The following is a 16,837-nucleotide window of genomic DNA, read 5'->3' as shown; positions in this document are numbered from 1 at the left end:
ATAGAGGGTAAAATGACCGGTCCATGGATTATGGGTTATAGAAAACGATTAGCGGAAATATTTTGGGGTACAATCACAAAGATAATTTGAACATCATATTTGTAATATGACGTACATATCAATTATTTATTTATATATTTATTAGTTGTTTGTTCATTTAAATTGTATTTAATATTTTATAAAACAAAAAATTATACATTTTATAAAATAAAAAATTGTACATTTTATGAAAGCAAAACTTACATGCAAAAAAAAAAACAAAAAACTAAAATAAAAATCAAAAAATCAAATCTATTCCGGAACCATGGTCCGGAACCGTATTCTGGAATTCCGATGACCTCTCTGGAACAATTTGTTTCGGAGAATGTGGCTACTTTACCAAAAAAAATTAGGTCATTTTTGTGAAAAGGGTAGTTTATAAGGTTAGATTACTCAATTATCCTTTAAATGTTAAAATGGTAAGGCGTTGATAGTAAACTTTCCATTTAGATAATATTAAAAAAAAATTGAATGGCGTGGAAACATATATATTAAGACAAGATAAGCAGCAGGATGTCGGAAATGATGCAAGGAATATGAAACAAAACAGAACAAACAACCACCACATGATCTTAAAGTAGAAGAAAAACAACACGTGACAGAAACTAGTAGAGGAAATGCTAACCAGCCAAACAGACGACCATGCTAGAAATAATACAATTAAACAACTAATCTCCTTGAAGACAAGGAATTAACAAGACAAATCAAACACCAATAACACTGCAGTACGTAATTAACACCTTCGAAACCCAACCACATTCTACAAAGGTAACAGTAATGCAACCAATCGGAGGCAACGCCAAGAGAACCAACTATTAGTCAAACTTCAACAGCAACCAGATTAAAATGACCAAAAGTATCCCTAGAAGCAACAAAAAAAAAGGGTATGTAACGTCAACAGAAAATTTCAAAACTCAACAAGTTCAGAGAACTTACTTTAGTCAATCTTCAAACTGCTCTCTAACATCTCAAACATTTCTAACAGTATAGATAGTTTGGAGTAATGTTAGGGCGAACAGGATCATGGCAGCAATGACCGACAACGTTTTCCATGTAGTACTTCTATAGAGGCGATTCAATCAAATTAATATGCTAGGCCGGAAACGCTTGCAATATTTATCCAATTGTCTCCATTCCTCAGTGTAATAAAATTCCCGAAGGACGACACCTTTGCAAATATTGTTGAAGAGATTTGTTACATCTTCGATGGCTTCCAGTTTGTGTTGAAGGACTTTTGCTTTCACAAGCAACGAAACATCATCTTTAGTGTCAATGAGCCTGTCCATGAGGAAGGCGAAAGAGGTAACATAATGACGACTGAATGGGTAGCACTGTTCATAGGCAATGAGATTCCTCAAGAACGACGCGGTGGTGTCTTGGATGCACAATACTGGAATTTTCAAACAGGTTTCTCTAACAAATAGAGTACCCAACCCCGGAACAAGAGAGGGTTGTATAAATTTCACTGCAAGTGGAGAATATTCTTCAGTTTGTTCCTTGAATGTGACTCCTGCACGAACGATTTCAGTTGCAGAGTAAGAGATATTTGGAAATCGGCCTCGCATAGTAGCTACGGGCCTGTAGCAGTGTTGAAGAAGCCCAAGGATATGACAAGGCTCTACTGTGTCTGTTCCATCAATTGTGGTAAGTTGGCTATTATTTATGATATTCATATCCTTGAAGAAATAAAAGACAAGGTCAGTTAACGAAGTACATTAAAAAATATTGATCGTAAACAATATTTCAAGAATAAAGAAAGGCATTTGATTTTCTAGAAGCAGCAGGTCGTGTTGAATGTCACGCATCACCAGAATATTGTCGAAAATTGGATCACCCTCTCCAATTCCATACTTGAACGTGTAGAGAAGTTCAAGTATAAAACAACCATCAATAACCATCATTTCAGCCAGCTTGAAATCTTCATAGTTTGTAAGACTTGGTGCATAGCAAGCTCTTGCACGTGTTAGAAGCCCAAGCACTGGCTGTGCGCAATCATAACTTATTTGCTCTATAGCCTTCCCCGTGGTTTCCTTAGTTCGAAGAAATAGTCTATACATGTGAGTCACTTTTTGCACCTCAATAGCTCTTAGATGTGGGTTCTCTTTGTGAAGAGGACCAATTGAGACTATTAGAGGTGTATAGGCGGTTGGGTTGAGATTTCTGAGTGTATCAGGTACCATACAAATTGTGACATTAGTTTGTTCGAATTGACCCCGTCGTATTGATTCACCTTCTATGAGTAATCTGATGGACTCGTGAATGCTCTTTCTTTCATAATGGCCAGCTTCTGCTCCCATAACGATTGTTGTTGATGACTGCAGACTTGTAGGATATAGCTACACGAATTGATCACAATGAAAAAGGTTACAGATTACAAATTTGCAAGAAGGAATAATCAACTTATCATAGTAACTATTTAATTAGCTAGCAAAATTTTGAGCGGAAGATGTCCCTTCAAGGTAGCTTCAATATTAAATTTTGGCCCCATATCTATAATTAACGTAGTACATGGTACCAGTCCTGAGTGTTGGACTTCATATTAGTGTTCACATTCAGTCATATACATTGAAATATTAGAGGGCTATATTGTAAATCTGGAAAAATAGACTTGCGCACCTTCAGGCAGCTTTCATTCAAGCACACCTGATCACCCATCAGCCGCGATGCTGAGATGGACGGGTTTCACGACGTGAGACACCCTGCTCCCAACCATGATGTTGAGATGTCATGGTGCCCCGTGAACCCTCTCATGAGGGTCGGCATGATGACCACACCGGCCCGCATCAAATTCTAGGCGCCAAGTGTCACAGCATGACAGAACAAGAAAAGAGAGCAATAGCGGTGATAGTTATCGCGGATAATAATATCAAATGTTGTTGTTATTGACTTTAGCAGCGACACATCGCCGGTTATCACTAGTACATAATACATTGTTGATGTGGTTAGAATGATTAATTGGTGCGAGATTCACCCGCAACAACAATCTAAGCACCATTAAATACCATCATTTAATGATGTGGTTACCTAAACCACACTAAAAGGTCAAATCACCGCACCGATAAACACCGATAAACGGCCTCTTGGAATCCAGACACCGCACCAATTAAATCTCACCCGCATCAATAATACGTCGCACCATTAAATATCAACCGCACCTTAAGACCTTTCGCAACATTAAATATTTACGTACTATTAAAAAAAACAAGCGTGAATTGACTTTACACCATAAACCGTAACAACATCAATAAAATAGTAGGATCATTAAATAGTTACACACTATTAAACAAAACTAACCATTAATTAAATTCGTACCATTAAATAAAATCACACCATTTAAAATAAACCGCACCATCATACAAATAGCAAAAAATTACAAAATTTCTAGTATATTTGTTCAAGTTTCCAATTTTTCAGTTTCCAGTTTCCAGTTTCCAGTTTCCAGTTTCCAGGTGTATAAATTCACTATAATATCAAAACAAACATTCATGTTGTACTGCACTCTTCTTTGTGCATTTTTTAAAACAACATTCAAAATAATTTACTATAATATTTCTCAAAGTATAATTTTGTAAAAGGATCTATTATTTTCATATTTTTTTCAAGTATAGCATTTAACTTTCATGTTCGTGTTGATTATAGCATTTTACTTTCATTTCTTTCAATTAAAACATTCAACTTTCATTTTAATGTCAATTATAGCATTTTACTTTCATTTTGTTTCGATTATAGCATTCAACACTCATCTTAATGTTGATTAACACAAAAAAATTAATATTAAATTTAGTCTATTATCGAGTTATGTCTGATTCTCTAAGTCTTTGCCAATTAAACTAGGAAGTAGTTTCATGGCAATAATTTTAATTTGATTAGCGAAGCAAATTCATACATGCTCTGAAACAGAAAACAAAATAAACAAATTAGATAAATGTATACAAACAAAGTAGAAAGTTGATATTTAAAATAAATTCAAAACACTTACTGTAGTTTCAAATTTATGTTGAATGGTCTATAACAACTCAAGCATATGTTGTAACATCCAAAAGTTCAAATAAAATTTTCGCTTTTAAATTCATTTCGATGAATCATACGATGATTATATAAAAACAGTCGAGAGTATATCATAATATCATAATATCAGAGTACAAATCCGAAAATCACATGAATGCGGGAAAACATGGGCAGATGCGGTATGATCAAGCAAGACCCTTCCCTTTCGAGCTGGAATTATCTGAAACGTAAACTGAAAACTGTAAGCACAAAGCTTAGTGAGCTCCCCCAAAATACCCCATACCATACATACATCCAGTCAAATATATCTGAGTATATTTCAACCCCTTCGGTCTCTTTCAACCGGTACTCACTACTAGAAATTAGACCTTTAATGACACGCGATTTACGACACACATTGATTTATGATACGCAAAAGGGTGTGACCTAAAAATAATGTCATCTCTGCAGAAATTTGAAGGATTTAGGACGCGTATTTTTGCCTGCCCTAAAATTAGTGTCGAAAAAAAAACACGGAGGGCGCTTTTTATAAAATGTGTGTCATCTAAGCATGTCGTTTTATAGTTTTAATAGCCAAGGGGGGGAAATGGAATCCCCAAAAATTAAAACCCCCGCCTGTTTGACCAGTCTCCCTTGTTCCCTCTACTGATGCCTTCACCTTCTTTCATCGACGCTAATCTTTGAATTAGCAAGAAAGAAACCATTGGGCCTTCGTCTTCACCCACCTCCAGCACCTCCAACCCTTCTTTGTTCGTCTAACACAACTCAGGCTTTTCACTGCAAGAAAACCTCCCACTACATCCTCTACATGAAAATAAAACCCTAATTGGCATCCACATTTTGATGTAGGGGTCCCCTTGGGCTCTTCTGTTAGGTCCGATTGCTCATATTTAGTTCTTACATCCCTTCTAACCAAACCCTTAGCATCCCAAAATAACCCTAATCTTCCATTCGTTCATCCTAATGGCTAGAGAGGGAGTTGTTCGAGATTTTGTGTAGGGCTGTCGGATTTTTGAGTAACTATCGAGGGAGAAGCAGGAAGAGGACCTAAAGACAAACTTTGCTCCAGCCTAAGGTATCAATTCCTATTCTTTTATTCTCCTTCTTTTTTGTTTTTTTTTCCGTCAAGCACCACCTACCGTCATGGCCGGCAACCTAGGCTACCGACGTGTTTCTCTGCCACCACCCACAACCATTAGGTGGTTGTGGTTGTATGTGTGGGTGTTGTAATGTGTATGGTATTCAGATTCATATTTTCCAAGTCATTAGTTTTTGTTTATATGATTTTTTCTTTTTGTCCACCACTGTGAACCACCATAAAACCACCACCGGCAGCCTCCAGCCGCCGGTGTGTGATGCCTCCTGCCACCACAGGCCACCATGGCTAGGTGGATGTGGATTATGTCTTCATGGAGGCATCAAGTTCGAAGATTCTTCTCTTCTTCTCCATGTGTGTGCCCTAGATTTCTTTCTACACTTGGAAGCAATTTATTCAAATATTGGGATCTTTTCAGGTCTCAAATTAATGTTGATGGTATTTTCAACTGTGTATCAGACAAGGGGTTGTTAAAGTAATTCAGAGCGTTGGTCATATTTTTAGTCTCTGCACATTTTTATTTTGTTTTATTAAGTAGTACTAGAATGGAATAAGTCAATGCCAATGTTGGCTAAGTGTTCCCTGGTCTTTTGGTAATAGTGTGGAGTCAGTTCCTTATTTTTTGCAATAGTTTAGTTTAAAAGGGCATGGTGTATATTGATGGGAAATGTCCCCATTTTTGTTTGTTTTTCTTTCAAAGTGAACAAATGTTCAACCTTTTGGCTTTGTTTCTCTGTTCCCTGTTCTGATTGTTAAACCTCCCTATATTCCACATTTACCCTTACCTCTCATACCTACATTTTGTCCACTGTGAAGTTTACTTTTCTGTCCCTTGTTCCTTAATTTGGTGTAAAGTCATTATCATTCTTGCAAAAGTCCAACAGGGGTTGTGACCCAAATGAACCTCATTACTAAAAAAACGCATTTGATGCTGGGGAAGATGACCTTTGAAAGAATACTCATTCTCTTAAAAAAAGTTTGTTTCATATGGAATTTCATTTCTTATTTTATTAATTCCAACACTTTTCTGACAATTAATATTCTTGTCCTTAATTACAACGATGTGATTGTTTAGGATACATCAAGTACTTTGATGCACATTTTACAAACTTCGTTGGAGGCGTTGAACAATTGAAAATTGTGTATGTATGCAAGAAGAAGACCATGGAATCCTCTGGAAGCATCAAGACTGGAGAACCGGTTTAGCGGAAGTCAGAAGTTCCAAGCACCTTACAATTTCTTTTATTTGTACGCTGCGAATTATGAATATGGTTTTTATTGGCACTTTTACTAGGTCACTTTATCTATAACTATTTCAATAAAACAAATACTAACAGTTTATATGTATTATAATTAATGCTGCTTGATTTTTTTTTTCATTTTTGTAGGATGGCAAGATTGAAGTTGAAGTTAAAATATGGGACTACAATTGCACCAGGACTATATTCACAGGTTCACCAACATTTTTTTGTTGCTAGAATGGACATGGCAGGTGATTGTAAGCGTGGAGAACCATACAATAAGGTATATGAAACTAAAATCATCCTAAGAGACAAAAATGATTTTTCATTAATTAAGTGGTTATACTCTATTCCATTCGCTCATTACTTGCTTCTTTTGTAAACAAAGTTAGCCCACTTCCAAAATGGAGCACAAATCAAACTATTAATTAAGTGGTTATACTCTATTCCATTCGCTCATTACTTGCTTCTTTTGTAAACAAAGTAAGCCTGAAGCTTAGTGAGTTCCCCCAAAATACCCATGTCATACATATGTAACCATATCATATAAACAAACACAACATGCATAATGAGCTATCAGTCTGACTAGACCGTCTCACATGCCATCATTATATCTGGATCGCTCTCCTAGCCATCGGTATGTCCGGACCGCCTCTCAGGGCCTTCAGCCTATCCGGACCGCTCGCCAGGACTTCGACCTGACTAGTATGCCATAATCAGGTCTGCAGTCTATCTGATCCGCCCTGGGTATCTTGGCCTATAGCACAAAGCAGGACCCAATCCCCCAAACCAACAATCATGTGCACATAAATATCATACGCTAGCTAGTAACTACCTATAGTCATACAGATCTAACAAATCACTAACATGGCAACCATCCTATAACCAGGATACCGATCTAATCGATCACTAACATAGCAACCATCCTATAACCAGGATACCGATCTAACAGATCATTAACATAGCAAACATCATATAACCAGGATACAAATCATAAAGGGTCGGCCTTGGTGCCTTAGACCCTGTTGATATAGTGACTGAAAGTCACCTCACAAGTACTGTTGAAATGGACTGAAAGTCTCCGACCGCTGTCTCACCGAAAATCCCGAACTATCCAAAATAACGAATACTAAGTCAACAATTTGTATATCAATCTTGACCAAAGGTCCCACATAGGGTAATTGTCCATTATTTCCTTTTCTGTAATTTGGGCCAAGGCCCACTACCAAATCCATGATCTAAAAGTACAAATATCTAAAGCCCATTAATGGCCCATTTTTCCTAATTGGACCCAACTCCCTAATTGGGCCTTATTTAAGATCGAAATTCAAAACCGGCCTAAAACACAATTATTCAGAAAGTCCAGCAAGGCCTATGTCAAACCAGGCCCAAAAGTGGCCCAACCCCGAATCCCATATCATCAAAAGCCGAATAGAAGGCGTACGCAGGATGTACTCCTCTGGTACGCTGGGCGTACTTCTGTTTTGCGTTGACCACCATCGGGGTGGTTGAATCACTATGCTGGGTGTACAGAAATTACGCGGGGCGTATGCAAGGTTTCACCAATACCCTAGTAAGTGCTTAATGGCTTAAGCACTTAAGTCCAAACTCCAGATGCATCGACCAAATGTGCCTTAGAACCATAAAGTCTTGAACTTTAAGAATTTGGACGTACAGAAAGTTCCTAATTCATGGTCTTAACCCATTAATACCTTTCTACTACATGCATGTGACACTTTAAACCATTGGGATATCATTTTTATCAATTAGGACCCCTTCTAAGGTCTGAAACGACAACTTATCTCGTTCAAATTATAACATGCACCAACTTGGGACTTTAGGGACAAGAAATGGTTTCATAAAGCTAGCATGGCAAGATCTACATCATACAAGCTTATAGGTTGGAGCTTTATACCTCCTCGAGCTTCTAGAGCACAAAGAAACCTCAGATCTAAAATCGTGTCTTCCTTCTCTAACTTCTAAAGCTACACCTTATTCTCCAACTACTCAAAACACACACTTTTAGGTCACACACTCAAGAAAAGGGACAGGGTTTGGGGAAAAACGGCTCAAAGTTATGGAGTCTGAAATGAGTGAGGGTTTTGAGCTCATAAGGTCGTTTATATAGCACCCAAAGCCTAAATATTAGGGTTTCCATCTGACGTGACTACGCTTAGCGTACACAAGTGTACGCCCATCGTAATAGGGCACTCTTAGTACGGTCAACGTACCTTATGTACGCTTAGCGTACTTTTCCTGATCCCAAAGTTGCAACTTTAGCCCTTAGGCTTCACATGGCTCGACTCTTCCAACTCCAGGGACTACAAATAACAATCAAATAATAGAAGAGAGGATTCGGAAATACTTGCCAAATCTCGGGATGTTACACTTAAATTCGAATCACAAGCAATGCGGGATTATAATCCGTTATCTGCTCGCCATTGGATCGTAAGTCGATTTATTTTTAAATTACATGGATTATATTCTACGTACAATTTTTTGTAATTTTTATTTGAATGATTGACATTGATTATGGTCTTTAACTTTTTTGCAATTTTTATTTGCATGATTGACATTGATTATGGTCTTTCACTTTTTATACTCACGAAAATACTACTTATCAATGCACTTCATGTGTTTCCTGAGTTTCTTAATTTCCCCTTTTTGTAATGTCATCTTTTTACCTAGAATCATATTCTGGAATTTATTATTTACCATGTTTCTGAATCTTTTTGTTATATACTTTGATGTTTTAGATGTGGCCAGATCTTATCCAGAAGGAAAAAGAAGGAGAGTTAGATGTGATTCAAACTTATGTTTTCTGGAATGGACATGAACCACAACCTTGTCAAGTAAGTATTTCTTGAAATAAAATAATATTTTATTTTAATTTACTAAATAATTTTCTTAATTTCAAGATTTATTTTCTCTTTCCCAGTATTATTTCGAAGATAGGTATGATTTGGTGAAGTTCATTAAGCTGATTAAGAAAGCTGGACTTTATGCTCATCTTAGAGTTGGTCCTTATGCTTGTGCTGAATGGAATTTTAGGTAATTAACTTTTTTTTTACAGAAATAGTAAAATCTTTACTTGTAATTTTTAACAATTTCACAAATAAGTTACACTTCTCTGTCATTTCGATTTTAGGGGTTTTCCTATTTGGTTCAAATATGTTCCAGGAATCACTTTTAGAACAGATAATGGTCCTTTCGAGGTCAAATCCAAGATTGCCCAAATTTTCTTCTAAATATCCTGTAATGATATGTTTATATATATATATATATATATATATATATATATATATATATATATATATATATATATATATATATATATATATATATATATTTATTTATATTTACTATTATAGGCTGCTATGGAAAAATTCACAAGGCATTCCATGCCCTCTACAGAATCACTACAAATGAATGAGGTTTAGCTCTCTGGAAAGGTGCGGGTTCCACTGTGGTTAGGGAAATGACATTGAACATGGGCATGCATCCATCCTATGATCAAAGTGTTGAGTTCTTGGACCATATTACCCTTCTTACGCTAATTGAATCTGCGGCTTATTTTCTTCTTCAGAAGTGCAATTTTGAGATTCCACAACTGAGTACCTTTGGGAGTGAAGCTGAACTTGAAGAAGTAAGAAATACTTTTCAACAACTACTGAGATGGGCACGGAAACACAACAAGAACCTTGAAGAACAGGCTGCTCAACAAGAACCCCTTTTACAGTACCGTAAGGGTAAGAAAAATTTATATAAGTTTTCCATTATTTCTGTTTCTTGTTATAAAAATTTATACAAGGTGGAATTTTGATGTGTAGCTATTGGTATTATAAACCTGAACATCTCTTTCAATTATTAAATTATCCACCTGTCTGTTTGGTAGTATTCTAGATGCCACTTGGACTACTGTATTACTTGGACCAACTTCAGCATGATAAGTTTCCTACAAGTTTCTTTCCAATGGTTCAGTTGCATTTGCATGTGGTACTACTTCCCCTGGAAAATGATCATACATATTATGTTAGATACAGAACACTCAAACTGTAACATTAGGCTCCTGGGGTGTAGCATTTTTATTAAGTAAATTTACAACTTTGACAGGTTCATCAACCATAGAAACAACATTTTCAAACACTTTTGCTATTGGAGACATTGGGTAAGTGTACGAAGTAGCAATGTACTTTTCTATTTCTTGCAAAATATGTTGCTATTTCATGCATTTAGGTCTTTTTGGTTAAATTGAAAAAAATAACAACGTACTTAATTGATTTGAGTTGAAAAAAAAATGGAATTTACTTTTTGTTAACAAGATAACACTTTTTATATCTCCAAGTGCAGGAAACTTGTAGAAAAAGAGTCGACACTAGATGAGTTGATGCATGTTTAAGTGGTGAAGTTGCAAGGCTTAAAGCTGCCATGGAGATTGTCAAATGAGAACTTACTCATGGGTTTCTTTTAATGTTGTACATGTTTTGTTTTTCCCTAATAAATATTATGCAATATTCACAATGTGTTAAATTTACTTACTATTGAAATGATTATTTGTATTTGACATATTAGTGCAACGAATTATCTTTCTTGTTTATAGTATTTTATTTTGTATTATCAGACTTTTAATGTGTTATTTAATTTGAAAATTAGTAAATCTATCAAAAACATATAATTTTAAAAAAATTTAAAATTATGACACGCAAAAATGTGTGTCGTATTCCTTGATGACAGGGGCTTTAATGATACGCATTGCGTGTCATAAACGCGCGCGTCGTAAGGTTACGACATGCAAGTGCGTGTCGTCTTCGTGTATGATAGGGGCTTCCAGATATGCATTGCGTATCATAAAGGAACGTCGTAAATGCGTGTTATAACTGCGTGTCGTAAATAGACAACGCGTAAAAGCGTGTCATCTTTTGTTATGACAGGGCCATCCTTGACACAAATTTGCGTGTCGTCTGAGCGTTTTGCGACACGTATTGCGTGTCGTAAAAGACTATTTTTGTAGTAGTGACTGGGTCTAATTCAACCTCTTCGGTCTCTTTCAACCAGTATTGGGTATGTTTCAAGCCCTTCGATATCTTTCAACTAGTATCGGGTCTATTTCACCCTTACAGCTAGCATGCATACATATCAGCACAAGTCACAGAGACATCAATCATATGCAGACATAACGTGTAATTTTCACGAAGGTAATTACCATCCTACATACATAGTCTAGTGGGCCAGCCTTGGTTCCTGCGACCCATGAGTACAATGAAGGAAACTCACATCTCGATTGATAATCAACTACTGTTGTTAGCACGGTCAGCTACACTGGTGTTACTTCACACCTAGATAATCATACAAGGCAAACCTTAGGTTTACCCCTTCAAAACCAAGAGTTGACCAAAAGTCAACTCTGATCAAAAGTCAACGTGTTGGGTCAAAAGTCAACCTTCCCCTCAGCCCAGCCTCACGTCGTGACCACTAAGGCTCATTTTGTGAGAATGGACTTGACCTGCTCCAACTCAACGAGTCGACTCAGTTTCACCCATCCAACAAAATCCTCCAATCGCGACAACTACCTTGCTCATGTCGTGAGGTTCCATTCACTACGTCGTGAGATCGGTTCTGACCAACTTTGAGAATTAAGCTCTTAATCCTTTAAGACATACATTGGTACTTTCCATTGCACCTTCCTTGATCCTAAGGACCATAAAAATTGTAGCTTTTCAGTTATGCATGTCCAATGACTTAGACACAAACTAGGTTAAAAGAATGGTAATAAGATCAAGACTCATGCTTGGAGTCCAAAACTAACACAAAAACTCAGATCCAAGGACTCGCATGAAGAAGATGTCTCAATGATCCATAAAGTTGCAAACTTTATGGATCCCATGCATGTTACACAACCCAACAATGCAAAGAAAGGCTCTAAAGCTTAGATCTAGCATGCATGAGGCAAAACAGTAAGAGCTTTATGACTTATAAATGCCAAAAAGCTCATCAAGACCAAAAGGTAGAAGGTAGATTACCAAAATGAAGCACCACAAGAGCCTTCTTCAACCTCACAGAACCAAAAGATGAAAGTGCAAGACTTAGTGTGCGGACAAGGTTTGAAAACTCAAACCTTGAATTAACTTTAGATCAATGTTGGCTGCGAATATTTTGGTCCAGTCAAGTCTGCTAAACCAGTCTTGTCTGAAAGTATGAAGATCAACAAAGTATTCAACAAAATATTTAAGTAAAGTAAAGTGAATATGAGCAAAGTAAAGATAAGTTAAGAACAACAATAATAATCGAGAAATAGATTTGACTTGCAAGATATTTTTTATTTGATATGAAGAGAATATTTTTACTTCAAGGTTACAATGCATGGAAAAATCATCTCCTTAAATAGGAAATGAGAGACAATAAGACAAAACACAAGACTTTCATGGAGAATGTAAATGTTATATGTCAGAAAAGATGACACACACAATTTACTTGATTTTGTCCTATGAATCTCTCGGATAAGTCTTCATCTCGGAAGAAGACTGGCTTTGGAACTCTTCACATCTCAGATTGCACTTGACTTTGCTTTTGGGTTGGCTTGGGATTGCTAGAGGTTCACTTTTATGTAGCAACAAATATCCCCTAAGTAAACTTAGAAATCAATCAACTCATTGGGCTTCATCAAAGACAAAGAGATAGGCATTGTGAAGCTAGCTTCAGACTTCTAAATACCATTTGAGGTGTTCGATGAACTTCTCCTTCACATGCTCAGGAGAATCACTTTTTTCAGCGTTGGAGATGAACTTCTAAATGATCTTCGTCGACACTAAATGTTTATGAAGAATTTTAAAGAATTCTTTTCGGTTAGTCTTCTTTTTGAGATATACATAGCTGAGTTCCGCTTTTTCAACGGGGCCTTCTGCTAAGATCTGAGGTTCAGGCAGTTCGTAAGTGATTTTTGCCGAAACGTTATCGGTTTTAAACAAGTGAGCAAATTCAATTTCGGACTTGCAGAATTCAGCAACGTAGTCCTTTAAGAAATTGATTCAGCAAATTCACTCGACTTGTTTGGCGATCTAAGAAGTCAGCAGCGATGGTGAGAATGTCATTGGGGCTGATTGAGGGAAAGTCGACATCCGTGATGTTGATAGTTGCTTCTTTGTTCCTAGATACATAATATCTGTACAACATACAATTGGGATGGAAGATGCTCTGAACCTTGTTACCGTATCCAATGATCTTGGTAATCTTCTTCCGAGACCACACTTCTTTTTGAGGAAGCACGTTAAAGGAGTAGAAGGTTCTCAATCTCTCACACTTTGTCCTGATGATTATTTGAGGATCATCATTCGGATGAAGAGGAACATACTTGATGTAGAATTGACTGTGAGGAGTCAAGTTCATCAGCATCCTAAGTTGGTAGATCATAATGCATGAAGGGCACAAAGTGAATATAGTTAATAACTCCTTCTCAGAAAAGAGGAGATATGCCTAACATTGGATTCAGATTGTATTTCAGTGCTTGAATATTGATGCTTTCTTCCAAAGCTTGATTTATTTGTTCTTGAGACCAGCCCTCATACATTTTTGACGTCTTCACTAGGCTGTCTGATTCAGTAGCATTCTTCTTTCCTTTGTCTTGTGGAGGCTCATTCAAGTCAGAGATGATTTGTTGACCGGTTTCGGTGATGATGAATTATAGTGGAAGAGGGACCAGAGGCTCTTCAGGGAGATCATTAGGTTTCCAGGTTGGTGAACCTTCATCGATCTGAATGATCCTCAGAGAAGGGATTGGTGGAAGAATAGATTATGTAGCTCAGAATGCGTCGATGGTTAGCTTTTTTTGATTTTTTCCATATCTCGGCTTTATCTGAATGTTTCTGCTAACGATGATGGCCACGTAAACGAGGACCATTTGAGATTATCTACATACGAAAGGACCTTCACAGGTTGTTCCCTGATTGCTTGAAGTCCTAAAACACCATTTTCAATCAGGTCTTCATCTTTTTCATCACCAAACTCAAGAGGTTCGAGAGATTCAACCTCGAGTATATATATTCTTCGGACTACTCATCTCGGAGTAAAATTCTGAGACAAGTTTCCATTGAATACTTCTTTATATTTGACTAGCTCCTTCTCCCCTTCTTGCATTGGAAAGCCCGACATCTAATGCAAGTCTGGCACTGCTTTGAAGTTCACTTAATCGTTCGAACACTCTCTGAAAGCTCATATATATATATATATATATATATATATATATATATATATATATATATATATATATATATGTATGTATATTTGGAGAGAGAGTCGTAATCTTTAGCTGCAGGAGCTTGAGCTTTAAGATGAGATAAAGTTTTATCAATGATGACGATCATTTCATCGAATTTATGATTCAGAACATCAACGATATTCCAGGTGGCGCGGATCAGCTTGACGAGAACTTGTTGCATAATCAAATTCATCTCATCCTTTTTCCGAATCTCCTTTTCCAGCCTTTAAATTTGTTTCTCATGACGAACATGAGTCTGCTTGATGAGTTCGTTGGTAGCGCTGATCATGTCATCATGAATCTTGAGCATAATGGTGGTGGTGGATATGTATAATCGAGGTTGTCGTTGTATTTCTCTTCGACTTCTTCTAGAGTGTGCTTGAATCGGAGGGACATGAGTTGGTCAAGTTTATTTTCTCGAGTTTGGAGGGGCCAACATCTTTGATCTCGGAGACAGATTTGAGAATGAGTTCATGTCACACCCCCAAACCAAGGATGGCGGAAACGTCCGGGGGTGGAGGACTTCATGTAAAGTATCACAACAACGAGTATAATAGTGCTCAAAGTAAATACAACCATCATAAATATAATTGAAAATGTTACACCATAGTATATGTTTACATGTTTCAAAATCAATTACATTATGATGACAAAATAAACTGTTTGACGATTTAACGTCCCATCCTCAAAGTGCTGATGTTTTCCTGTTTCACTGATTTCCTGAGAATACAAGTAGTTTTGAAAAAGTGTCAACAATTAAGTTGGTGAGTTCATAAGAGTTTTGTTTGAGGAAGAAACCGTTTTCCTTGTAAAAGCGACAAGTATGTTTCCAGAAAATCCCATATTTTCTTTATTAAGTGAAATGAATGCTTCTATGTTATACGATAATGAACCCTAGGGGGACCCATAGATTCCTTCTATAATCGCCCAGTGTATATAAGTTATGTAAAATTTAAGTTAAATAGACTGTTGAATATAATGGGTCTGCCCTAGGTCCACAACCAAACAAGGAATAGGAGATGAGGCGGGCCCACCAATTCTAAGTCGATTGTGACTAGATTCTTGTATAACTCTAGCATATACGCTTAGCAAATATAGCTGAAGCCTAACAATTCTAGACGTAATGTAGTTTTAATAGAGATATGTTTCCAAAGAAAATATGATATTTTCCTTAAAGAGTGAATCGTAAGTTTCTATATCAATAAATAGTGCATCCTAGAATTTCCTATAGTTTCCTTCTATAATCTCTAAATGTATATAAGTTATATAAAATTTAAGTTAAATAGACCGTCGAATGTAATGGGTCTGCCCTAGGCCCACAACCAAACAAGGAACAGGAAATAAAGCGGACCCACCAATTCTAAGTCGATCATGACTAAATTCTATATAACTCTAGCATATACAGTTAGTAATTATGGCTGAAAACTAACAATGCTAGATAGAATGTAGTCTTAAAAACCAAAGGCCGAGACTATGCTTATCATAATTCATCAAGTAGTGGTAGTGTACATAAACTATACATATCATAATTCACCAAATAGAGGTAGTGATAGTGATCATGAATTATGCATATTATAGTTTATCAAATAGTGGTAGTGATAGTGATCATGAATTATGCATATTATAGTTTATCAAATAGTGGTAGTGGTAGTGAACATAAACTATACATATCATAATTCACCAAATAGTGGTAGTGGACATAAACTATACATATCATAATTCACCAAATAGAGGTAGTGATAGTGATCATGAATTATGCATATTATAGTTTATCAAATAGTAGTAGTGATAGTGATCATGAATTATGCATATTATAGTTTATCAAATAGTGGTACTGGTAGTGAACATAAACTATACATATCATAATTCACCAAATAGTGGTAGTGATATTGAACCTAAACTATACCTATTATAGTTCTAGCGTGTTTGTTTGTGATGTACAAGGACCCTTTTATATGTAAATCGAATGTATAGCAAAATATAACTATGTGTTATCATGCCTTATTTTTTTTGTACTAATGGTAATAATGGAGAATTCTTACAATTTAGTGAGTATTTTCTGTTATATAATTATACCACAACAAGAAACACATGTAAAATATGAAATCTTCAAATATTAACACTTTGCTCAACAAGTTACAAAGTGTGACGAAAGTTATAAGCTGTTATCTAGATTTTTACCTTTCTACACGGTTTTAGAAA

At 36.3% G+C, this 16,837-nt stretch overlaps 1 pseudogene across 1 annotated transcript; it reads right to left on the bottom strand.

The window, feature by feature from the left end:
- Positions 1-588: 588 nt before the first annotated feature.
- On the bottom strand, positions 589-2,483 carry LOC145133202 (UPF0481 protein At3g47200-like; annotated as a pseudogene). Its single transcript, XR_013718469.1, has 2 exons — positions 976-2,483; positions 589-901 (listed from the first exon to the last, which is right to left on the bottom strand). The product of XR_013718469.1 is annotated as a UPF0481 protein At3g47200-like (transcript).
- Positions 2,484-16,837: the final 14,354 nt, after the last annotated feature.

The sequence above is a fragment of the Lactuca virosa genome, chromosome 8 (genome assembly GCF_052849685.1).
Source record: "Lactuca virosa cultivar CGN04683 chromosome 8, Lactuca_virosa_CGN04683_v6, whole genome shotgun sequence".
Classification (NCBI taxonomy): Eukaryota; Viridiplantae; Streptophyta; class Magnoliopsida; order Asterales; family Asteraceae; genus Lactuca; species Lactuca virosa.
The sequence above is the reverse complement of the archived record's forward strand: the minus strand, read 5'-3'. Positions and strand labels throughout refer to the sequence as shown.